The sequence below is a fragment of the Heptranchias perlo genome, chromosome 20 (genome assembly GCF_035084215.1).
Source record: "Heptranchias perlo isolate sHepPer1 chromosome 20, sHepPer1.hap1, whole genome shotgun sequence".
In the NCBI taxonomy this organism is placed as follows: Eukaryota; Metazoa; Chordata; class Chondrichthyes; order Hexanchiformes; family Hexanchidae; genus Heptranchias; species Heptranchias perlo.
In genome coordinates, this window is record NC_090344.1 from 13,860,154 (window position 1) to 13,870,205 (window position 10,052).

A 10,052-nucleotide genomic window follows, 5' to 3' on the forward strand; every position below is an offset into this window, starting at 1 on the left:
TCAGTTTTGAAAGAGCAGCCCCTTATTCTAAGATTATGCCACCTAGTTCTAGTTTCACCCAACCTTGGGAACATCCTTACCGCATCCACCCGATCAAGCCCCTTCACAATCTTATATGTTTCAATAAGATCGCCTCTCATTCTTCTGAACTCCAATGAGTAGAGTCCCAATCTACTCAACCTCTCCTCATATGTCCACCCCCCTCATCCCCGGGATTAACCGAGTGAACCTCATTTGTACCGCCTCGAGAGCAAGTATGTCTTTTCTTAAGTATGGACACCAAAACTGTATGCAGTATTCCAGGTGCGGTCTCACCAATACCTTATATAACTGCAGCAATACCTACCTGTTTTTATAGTCAATCCCCCTAGCAATAAAAGCCAACATTCCGTTGGCCTTCTTGATCACCTGCTGCACCTGCATACTAACTTTTTGACTTTCTTGCACGAGGACTCCCAGATCTCTTTGTACTGCAGTACTTTCCAGTTTCTCATCATTAAGATAATAACTTGCTTTCTGATTTTTTCTGCCAAAGTGCATCACCTCACATTTTCCAATATTGCATTGCATCTGCCAAATCTCCGCCCACTCACCCAGCCTGTTGATATCCCCTTGTAGGTTTTTTATGTCCTCCTCACTCTCTACTTTCCCTCCCATCTTTGTATCATCTGCAAACTTTGATGCGTTACACTCGGTCCCCTCCTCCAAATCGCCAGAATATGCGGCAGTCTATTCCGTCGTCTACGTCATTTATACACCGGGTATCATCCTCCCACCTTCTAACCAACTCCCAACCCGTTTCGATAGGTTGCTTTAAATTCTACGCGCTCCCATTTATGTTAACAGTATCTTCTGTGGTACCTTATCGAATCCTTCTGGAATTCAATATTATATAACATCCATCGACACTCCATTATCTACCACGTTAGATATATCTTCAAAAAGTTCAACTAGCATTGTTGGACTTGACTTACCCTTTATAAATCCATGCTGGTTCTCTCTGATTACTTCATATTTATCCAAGTGCTCAGGCATTCCTTCCTTAATAACGAATACTGGTAACGTCCCCACCACGGACGTCAGACTAATGGGTCTATAATTTCCAACTTCATCTCTGCTACCCATCCTAAATAATGGAGTGACATTGACAATGTTTCAATCAAAGGACCAATTCCTGAATCAAGATATTTTGAACGATCATGACTAAATCATGTACAATTTCCTCGCCTATTCCTCTTAGTCCCCTCGGGTGGTAACGATCAGGTCCTGGAGATTTGTCTATCTTTAATCTAATTATTTTCTCCATTGCCATTATTTTACTTGTACTGAATCCCAATGATTTATTTACAGTTGTCCTCGTGTCTCTGGTATGTTATCCTCATCCTTTTCTGTGAAGTAAATATTTAGCAATTCTGCTATTTCCTGATATTCAATTACAATATCACCTCCATCTGTCTTTAAAGGGCCCACATTACTCTTCGTCACCCTTCTTTCTCTTCCTGTCCTGGTAAAAATCTTGATTGTTGGCCTCATTTTCCCTCACAGGTTTTTCTCCTTTTCCCTGATTGTTCCTCTTCCGGTTTTTAGTTTCAGCACCGCAAGAAATAATACTTTGCAATAAAGTTCGGCTCATTAGTTATTTACTGTCAGAGAGAGAATTGTCTGATTCCCTAATTTATTTAATGTAACAAACACAAGCACACATAATCATCGGTGTATCAATGCACTGATGGATACACAAAGATAAACACAGCGAAAAAATGCAGCAAGTATCGGGATGCACAGGGAAACGGACAAGCGAAATCGACAAATTCAAATGGTCTGAACCCCGAACAGACAATAACGTGTCGCTGATAGATGTTATTGAGAGGAGGTGTGAACAAGTTGTCACCAATTGGCGCTGTGGCTTAGCTGGTTAAAGCACCTGTCTAGTAAACAGGGGATCCTGGGTTCAACTCCCAGCAGTGCCTTATGCAACTTATTATTTTCACCTAATTTGTGGAATTAAGCGACAAAATAACACTGTGGTGTTTGGATTTGTTCAGGTTTCAGGTGGGAACAGATATCAAGATGACTGCTCAAAAACGCACTTTCATTATTCAGACAGACCTCTCATTGAATGTGTCTGTAACACGTTCTTGTTTCTGGTCTCGTTGGGGTCGGGGTATAATTCACGATTTGAAGTTTAAACCCGGAAGTAGTCCTAATTCTGACCGAGACTTGTGATCTTGACCAGCGGTGCAAACTTTTGCAAACTGGAAAATGAAAGTTCCCAAGTCACTCCACCTGAATCCCCGGGCCCTGACGAAATATATCCCAAGCTGTTAATAGAAGCAAGGAAGGAAATAGCGGAGGCTCTGACCATCGTTTTCCAATCCTCCCTGGCTACAGGTGTGATGCCGAAGGATTGGAGGACTGCTAAAGATGTACCGTTGTTTAAAAGGGAGAAAGAGATCGATCGAGTAATTACTGGCCAGTCAGAATAACCTCGGTCAGGCTGAAGGTATTCCAATAAATCTACACTGTACTTCCTCCACAGCCAATACTGGGAGGAGGGGACTCTTGACTGACAAGCCTCAGCTACACCAGGAGAGCAAACCCACGCTCTCTCTTATTCCTGGGATGTGCTACTTTTGAAAAAAAAAGGTGAGTATCTCTATACATTTAAACTCTCTGTCTCTCTGCACAGCATTGAAAGTGTATTGTAGGACGGTGTGAGTGTCTTTCTACCTTTAAACTCTCTGTTTCACTGCACAGCATTGACAGTGTATTGTAGGACGGTATGAATGGGATGAGGGTCTGTGGGGCGAAGTGTAGCCGATTGGGAGCAGCGCCCATTTGCGGGCTGAGTATTGCACGCTTGATTTTGTCTCTCCCTTCTATCTTTCTTTCTCTCTTTCTTCCTTTCACCTCCCTCTCTCCCATTCTTTCTTTCACTATCATTTCATTCCTCTTATTTCGTGCTTTTTCTTTCTGCGCCAGCACCTTTGTCTGTATCCTGTTTTTGTTCTCTCATGTGTCTCTGTTGGATGATCCAAAATTCAGACCCGCCGCTGCCTCCAGCTTTTTCTTCGTTCCACAATCATGGTCTATTTCATTGAGACTTTCCTGCGGCCTTGCCTACTCTAACATTCACTTTCACATTCTTACACCTTTAAGTTTGCACTGCATCGACCGCTGTTTCTCGGGGCCACATGCTCCAGAGACAAGCTCTAAGAAAGCAGGGCTGGCATTCGGAAGGAGAGCGCATACTTTTCCGTGAAATTTCCATGGGGTATCTTGTGACACGGGGGATGTTAACAGAAGAACTGGGTTTTGTTTCCATGGTCGTTCGCGCTTTTCCCCGAGCAGTTGATTTGCGGTAGAGACGGGCGGCGCGACATAGCTGCGAAAGACGGATGAAAGCTGCACTTTTAGCAATCTGGGCGGTGCAGGAAAGTCGGAAATGTTCCGCTTGATCGTAATCGGTCTGTGGAAATGTCCGATTGTAAAGGAATGAGGAGAAATGAAAAGAGCGGCAATGGTGAAAAAGTGTCGATTACAGGAGATTGGCCGTGAGCGAAAGGTCCTTTGAATGTTCGTCGCGGAGGTGATTTTGTTCCGAAACCGCAGACTTTAAGCGCGTGGGGAAAGTAAAGTTGGAGCTTTGTCCTTGGGTCAAATTGGGTGTTTTCAGGAAAATGGCCATTGTGAAATCACAGGAATGAAAACAGAAAATGCTGAAAACGCTGAGCAGGTCAGGCAGCGAATGTGGACAAAGAACCAGAGGTAATGTTTCTGCTTGATGACTTTTGTAATCCGAACTGAATGGTTTGCCGTGTGTGTGAGTAGTTTTGTTGTCTAAGATGCTGACTTCCATTTCTGAATTATGTAGGTGCGAATCGCACTGCTGCCAAAATTTGTAGAGCTTTTCATTTTTGCCGCCTCACCAAAAACCCTTCATTGGTAAGAAGTGCTTTTCCGCATTGCTGGTTTACACGTGTTTGAACAATTCAGCAAAGTCTGGATTACCACCCAACTGTATCTTACACGGAGGTGTTGGGAGTGTAAGGGGTGATCGAGGTGAAGTTTCAACCAATGTGCACAATGGCGGCCTGGTGAACCGAGTACCTCTTTTTCGTCAGCACAATATAAAAGATATGGACCATAATTATGAATTTCTTCTTTGCATCACACTAAGATTTATTATCAGAGAATGTACATGAGCAGGTCGATTTACGTCACGCTCCGGTCGCTTTGCATCGCCTCCGACAAATAGAATTGAATCAAAGAAAGGTCACAGCACGAAAAGAGGCCATTCGGCACATCGAGTCCGTGCCGGCTCTCTGCAAGTGCAATCCAGACAGACCCACTCCCCCACCCTTTCCCTGTTGCCCTGTATTTTCTTTCGTTTCAAATACTTATCCAGTTCCTTATTGAAGACAATTATTGAATCTGCCCCCACCACCCCCTCGGGCGGTGCATTCCAGACCCTAAACACTCGCTGTGTAGAAAAGTTTTTCCTCATGTCACCTTTGGTTCTTTTGCCAAACACCTTAAATCAATGTTATCTGGTCCTTGAACCTTCCACCAATAGGAACAGTTTATCTCTTTCTACTCTGTCCAGATCCTTCATCATTTTGAATACCTCTATTAAATCTCCTCGTAACCGTCTCTGTTCCAAGCAGAACAACCCCAGCTTCTCCAATCTATCCATGAAACTTATGCCCCTCAGCCCTGGAATTTTTACAGTAAATCTCTTCTGTGGGGATTCGGTATTAACATCGCCGAATCCCCCACCATTAACATACTATTGGTTATCATTAACCAGAAACTTAACTGGACCAGCCACATGAATACTATGGTTACAAAAGCAGTTCAGAGGCTGGATATTGTGCGGCGAGTGAATCACCTTCTAATTTCCAAAAGCCGTTCAACCATCTATAAGGCGCAAGTTGAGTGAGTTGGAATAATCATGTGATGGCCATCGAACTGAAATGTTAACTCTGTTTCTATGTTAAAAGATTCTGCCTGACCTGCTGAGGATATGCACATTTACAGTTTTGATTTCAGGTTGGCAACATAGCCAGTATTTTAATTTTGAATAAAGGGGCTTTCGCATATTTTTGCGTGCGACGAGGTGACCGAGAGGTTAAGGCGATGGACTGTTAATCCATTGTGCTGTGCACGCGTGGGTTTGAGTCCCATCCTCGTCGTTATTGTGTTTAAGTTTTGTTTCTCTCCTTCAATCCACACAGAAGGTCTGGTCAAAGTCCCATCCTTCTCGAAACGGCAGACAGAGGGTTTTGCATTATTTGCTGAAATCAGCAACAGTTCCTTCCAGGTTGGTGTTGAGATTGTAAGGTCGCGAAGTATCAGATTGTACAGTGGTGTCATTGTAAAAAGAGTAAATCTAATGTTCAACCTATGAGAAACGTATGTACCATCATGATGATTTATGTCCGGATCATTCAGTTTCTGTGTCTGTTAAAAAGGGATGTGCTGTAAGTCCCGGATCATTCCGTGTCTGTGTCTGTTAAAAAGGGACGTCCTGTAAGTCCCGGATTATTCCGTGTCTGTGTCTGTTTAAAAGGGATGTGCTGTCAGTCCCGGATCATTCTGTGTGCGTTTTACCCGATTTTCTTGATACCTTTTTCCTTCTGAACTGAAATGACGATCCTCTCTCGGGAAGAAGGTTCACCGCCTGCTTCGGGCAACTGGTTGGAAAAGTAACAAAAACTGATGAGGCCAAGTTCATTCTGCTGGACTTCCATTCCAATCTCCGCACTCTATCCCCCATTCAGACCCACCCCCGCCTGGACATTATAAGCTGCGATATTCATAAGGGAATGGAGAAGCCGAATATCACGGTTATAATTTTCTTGGTTGCTCAGCGCTGAATAGCATCAATTGCAATGATTCAGAAGGTAATCATAGAATCATAGAATCTTACAGCACAGAAGGAGGCCATTTGGCCGTCGTGCCAGTGTCGGCATTTTCGAAGACCTGTCCAAATTAGACCCACACCCCAGATTTTCCCAATAATGCTGCAAATTAGTCCTCTTCAATTATGCCAATTGCCTTTTAAATGATCCCATGGAATCTGCTTCCACCACCCTTTCAGAAAGTGCGTTCCAGATCTTATCAACCTTCTGTGTGAAAAAAATTCTCCTCAATTCCCCTCTCGTTCTTTTCCCAATTATTTTAAATCTGTGATCTCTGGTTACCGACCCACTTGCCAGACGGAAACAGTTTCTCCCTACTTGCTCTTTCAAAACCCCTCACTATTTTGAATATCTCTATTAGGTCTCCCGTTAACCATCTCTGCTGTAAGGAGAACAATCCCAGCTTCTCCAATCTCTCCATATAACCGAAGTCCCTCATCACTGGTATCATCCAGGTCAACCTGCTCTGAATCCTCTTCAATGCCTTTTTATCCTAAAGTGCAGTGCCCAGACCTGTACAATATACTTCAGCTGAGGCCTAACCACTGATTTGTAAGGATTAGTATGATTTCCTTTTGTGTATTCAATGCCCCTATTTACAAAGCCAAGTATCCCATACGCTTTCTTAATCGCCTTATCAACTTGCCCTGTTTTATGAATATGAACTCCCAGGTCCCTCTGCTCTTGGAACCCCCATAAATTGTTCCATTCAGATTATCCTGCCTCTCCATGTTCTTCATGCAAAAGTGCATCACTTCACACTGATAGGCGTTAAATCTGTCACGTGACTGACCGTTTCACCAGTCTGTCTGTGTCCTCCTGAAGTCTGCTATTATCTTCGTCACTATTTACTCCGTTGCCAAGTTTTGTATCATCCGCAAACTTTGAAATTGTACTCCCTATTCCCACATCCAAGTCATTTAAATATAACATGAAAAGCAATAGTCCTGATGCCGACCCCTGGGGGATTCCACTGCATATTTCTCCCCAGTCAGAAAAACATCCGTTCACTACTAACCTCTGCCTCCTATCCCTCAGCCTATTACTTGCCCACGTTACCACCGACCCTTTAATCCCACGTGCTTCTAGTTTTCGAATATGTCTGTTATGTATTAATTTCTAAAATGTGTCCTGAAAATAACTGTAACCCAGTAATTTTATTGTTAAACAATGAGAATACAGATATTAAGACCGAGTGATCGATCGGGTTCATTCCCATTACCCGAAGGTGACCGGACCCGAGGAGGGGAAATCCCATCTGGGTTTATATTTTCCGCAAACGGAGACGGAAAATAGCAAAACTCATTCCGTCGAAATCCAACAATTGGACGAAGATCCGACAGCCTTTTCCCATCCGGGGTTTCCAGACCTGGCCGTTGAAGGAAGCTTGATAAGTCCATTAGGGAGCAACACCGAAAGTGAAGAAACGCAGAGATAGAGAGATACATGAAAAGAAAAATAGTATAAATCTCCAATTGTGTGATTGAACAGAATTTAAGCTGCAGCTTAAAGGAAATTCTTCGCATGTCGTGAAATCTTAGAGGTGCAGGTAAGGCTGGTTTATAACTTTATTTCTGAGAGAAGTAAATACTGCCTGGTAACTACAGCTCTTATTGATTTAACCATTTTACAGTGGCGGTGTGAAGTGATTTCGAATCTCAGTTAATTTCAAGGCCATGCTTGACCCACTCGTTTGGTCACCCACAGGTAGCACGCGGTTGTAGACTGCGCAGGCTCATCACAGGAACTCTGCCAGACCGCATGTTCCAGACTTGTATCCAACGCGACACGTGCAGCCTGCAGCCGTGTTTGCATTGGTGGTTCAGTGTCGAACCCTCGCCTGCCGACGGCGAATCCAGGGGTTTGGTTCCAGGCCAATGCAGCTTCCTTTAACTTTTGCATCTGTACCCATGAGATCGCCTGAATTGGGATAAATTCATAGAATCATAGAATCATAGAAGTTACAACATGGAAACAGGCCCTTCGGCCCAACATGTCCATGTCGCCCAGTTTATACCACTAAGCTAGTCCCAATTGCCTGCATTTGGCCCATATCCCTCTATACCCATCTTACCCATGTAACTGTCCAAATGCTTTTTAAAAGACAAAATTGTACCCGCCTCTACTATTGCCTCTGGCAGCTCGTTCCAGACACTCACCACCCTTTGAGTGAAAAAATTGCCCCTCTGGACCCTTTTGTATCTCTCCCCTCTCACCTTAAATCTATGCCCCCTCGTTATAGACTCCCCTACCTTTGGGAAAAGATTTTGACTATCGACCTTATCTATGCCCCTCATTATTTTATTGACTTCGATAAGATCACCCCTTAACCTCCTACTCTCCAGGGAAAAATTCCCAGTCTGTCGAACCTCTCCCTGTAAGTCAAACCATCAAGTCCCGGTAGCATCCTAGTAAATCTTTTCTGCACTCTTTCTAGTTTAATAATATCCTTTCTATAATAGGGTGACCAGAACTGTACACAGTACTCCAAGTGTGGCCTCACCAATGCCCTGTACAACTTCAACAAGACATCCCAACTCCTGCATTCAATGTTCTGACCAATGAAACCAAGCATGCCGAATGCCTTCTTCACCACCCTATCCACCTGTGACTCCACTTTCAAGGAGCTATGAATCTGTACTCCCAGATCTCTTTGTTCTATAACTCTCCCCAACGCCCTACCATCAACGGAGTAGGTCCTGGCCCGATTCGATCTACCAAAATGCATCACCTCACATTTATCTAAATTAAACTCCATCTGCCATTCATCGGCCCACTGGCCCAATTGATCAAGATCCCGTTGCAATCCCAGATAACCTTCTTCACTGTCCACAATGCCACCAATCTTGGTGTCATCTGCAAACTTACTAACCATGCCTCCTAAATTCTCATCCAAATCATTAATATAAATAACAAATAACAGCGGACCCAGCACCGATCCCTGAGGCACACCGCTGGACACAGGCATCCAGTTTGAAAAACAACCCTCTACAACCACCCTCTGTCTTCTGTCGTCAAGCCAATTTTGTATCCAATTGGCTACCTCACCTTGGATCCCATGAGATTTAACCTTATGTAACAACTTACCATGCGGTACCTTGTCAAATGCTTTGCTGAAGTCCATGCTGAAGATAATCTTTCAAGAAGTTGTACAGATTGAAGCCGGCACATGAAATTCATGTGCCGGCTTCAATCTGGACAACTTCTTGAAAGATTATCTTCATTTCGTCCACGTGTCTTTCGTGGACATACCCTCTGCATTCTGCCCTCTGGTGTTCAAACATGCTCTGCTGGAGATAAGTCAAACCTGCCTTTTGCATCGCTGATAAGATGTGAGAAGCCAATTGGTGATTTTTGAGCAAAAACGGGGACACATCAGGGGTCATCCGGGATTTGAGCCAGTAAAACTCCCTGAGCGAGAATCAGATCCAAAGATCAACTGGCAACAGAGCCGTGCAGCCAGTGTAAAATGTCGCTGCCACGCAGCCGATCCGCCATCCTTTCAGAACACCATGGCCATCCAATCTCGCTTTCTTGTACGATATACCGTGTGGAGCAATTTCAGGTTCCACACTAATTATTTCAAATCAACAATATTAGTCTCTCTTTATCAAAATCGTTTTGAATCTACGACTTTTATTATCAAGTAATACTTTACAGAATGAATTGCTCTGAAACGACATTGTCGTCTGTCTCGGCATCGTCATAGTTTACACTCTACGATAAGTATACTTTACTCAAATTGCCGCTTTCATTCACTATGAGAGCGAACAGCCATGAATGTGGAAACATTAGCTATGAATTTATCAGCTGGGTTGTACCTTTCCTTTTCCTACTGTCTCAGTCTTTTTTTTTCTTTACCCTTCTCTGCTATTGTTGCCGGTTAGATCAGCCATCGCCGTTCAAGGAAGCCTGAGAAGTCCATCGGGGACAACACAGAGAGACAAGAGACAGAGACAGGGAGAGAAAGAGAGATGCATGCAAAGAAAATAAAGAGTATAAATGTCTGGTTTTGCAAACTACCAGAATTTAAGTTACAGACTGGGAGAGATTCCTTCTCTGGTCTTGAAATCTTGCAAGAGAAGATCTGACACTAATGAAAAGCACCGGCCACGCTGGAGAATCTCT

The 10,052-nt window shown here is 43.7% G+C and overlaps 2 non-coding genes across 2 annotated transcripts; both read left to right on the forward strand.

The window, feature by feature from the left end:
• Window positions 1–1,896: 1,896 nt before the first annotated feature.
• On the forward strand, window positions 1,897–1,970 carry trnat-agu (transfer RNA threonine (anticodon AGU)). Its single transcript has one exon. It is a non-coding gene; the product is annotated as a tRNA-Thr (tRNA).
• A 3,143-nt stretch (window positions 1,971–5,113) lies between these two features.
• On the forward strand, window positions 5,114–5,195 carry trnan-guu (transfer RNA asparagine (anticodon GUU)). Its single transcript has one exon. It is a non-coding gene; the product is annotated as a tRNA-Asn (tRNA).
• The last annotated feature ends 4,857 nt before the right edge of the window (window positions 5,196–10,052 follow it).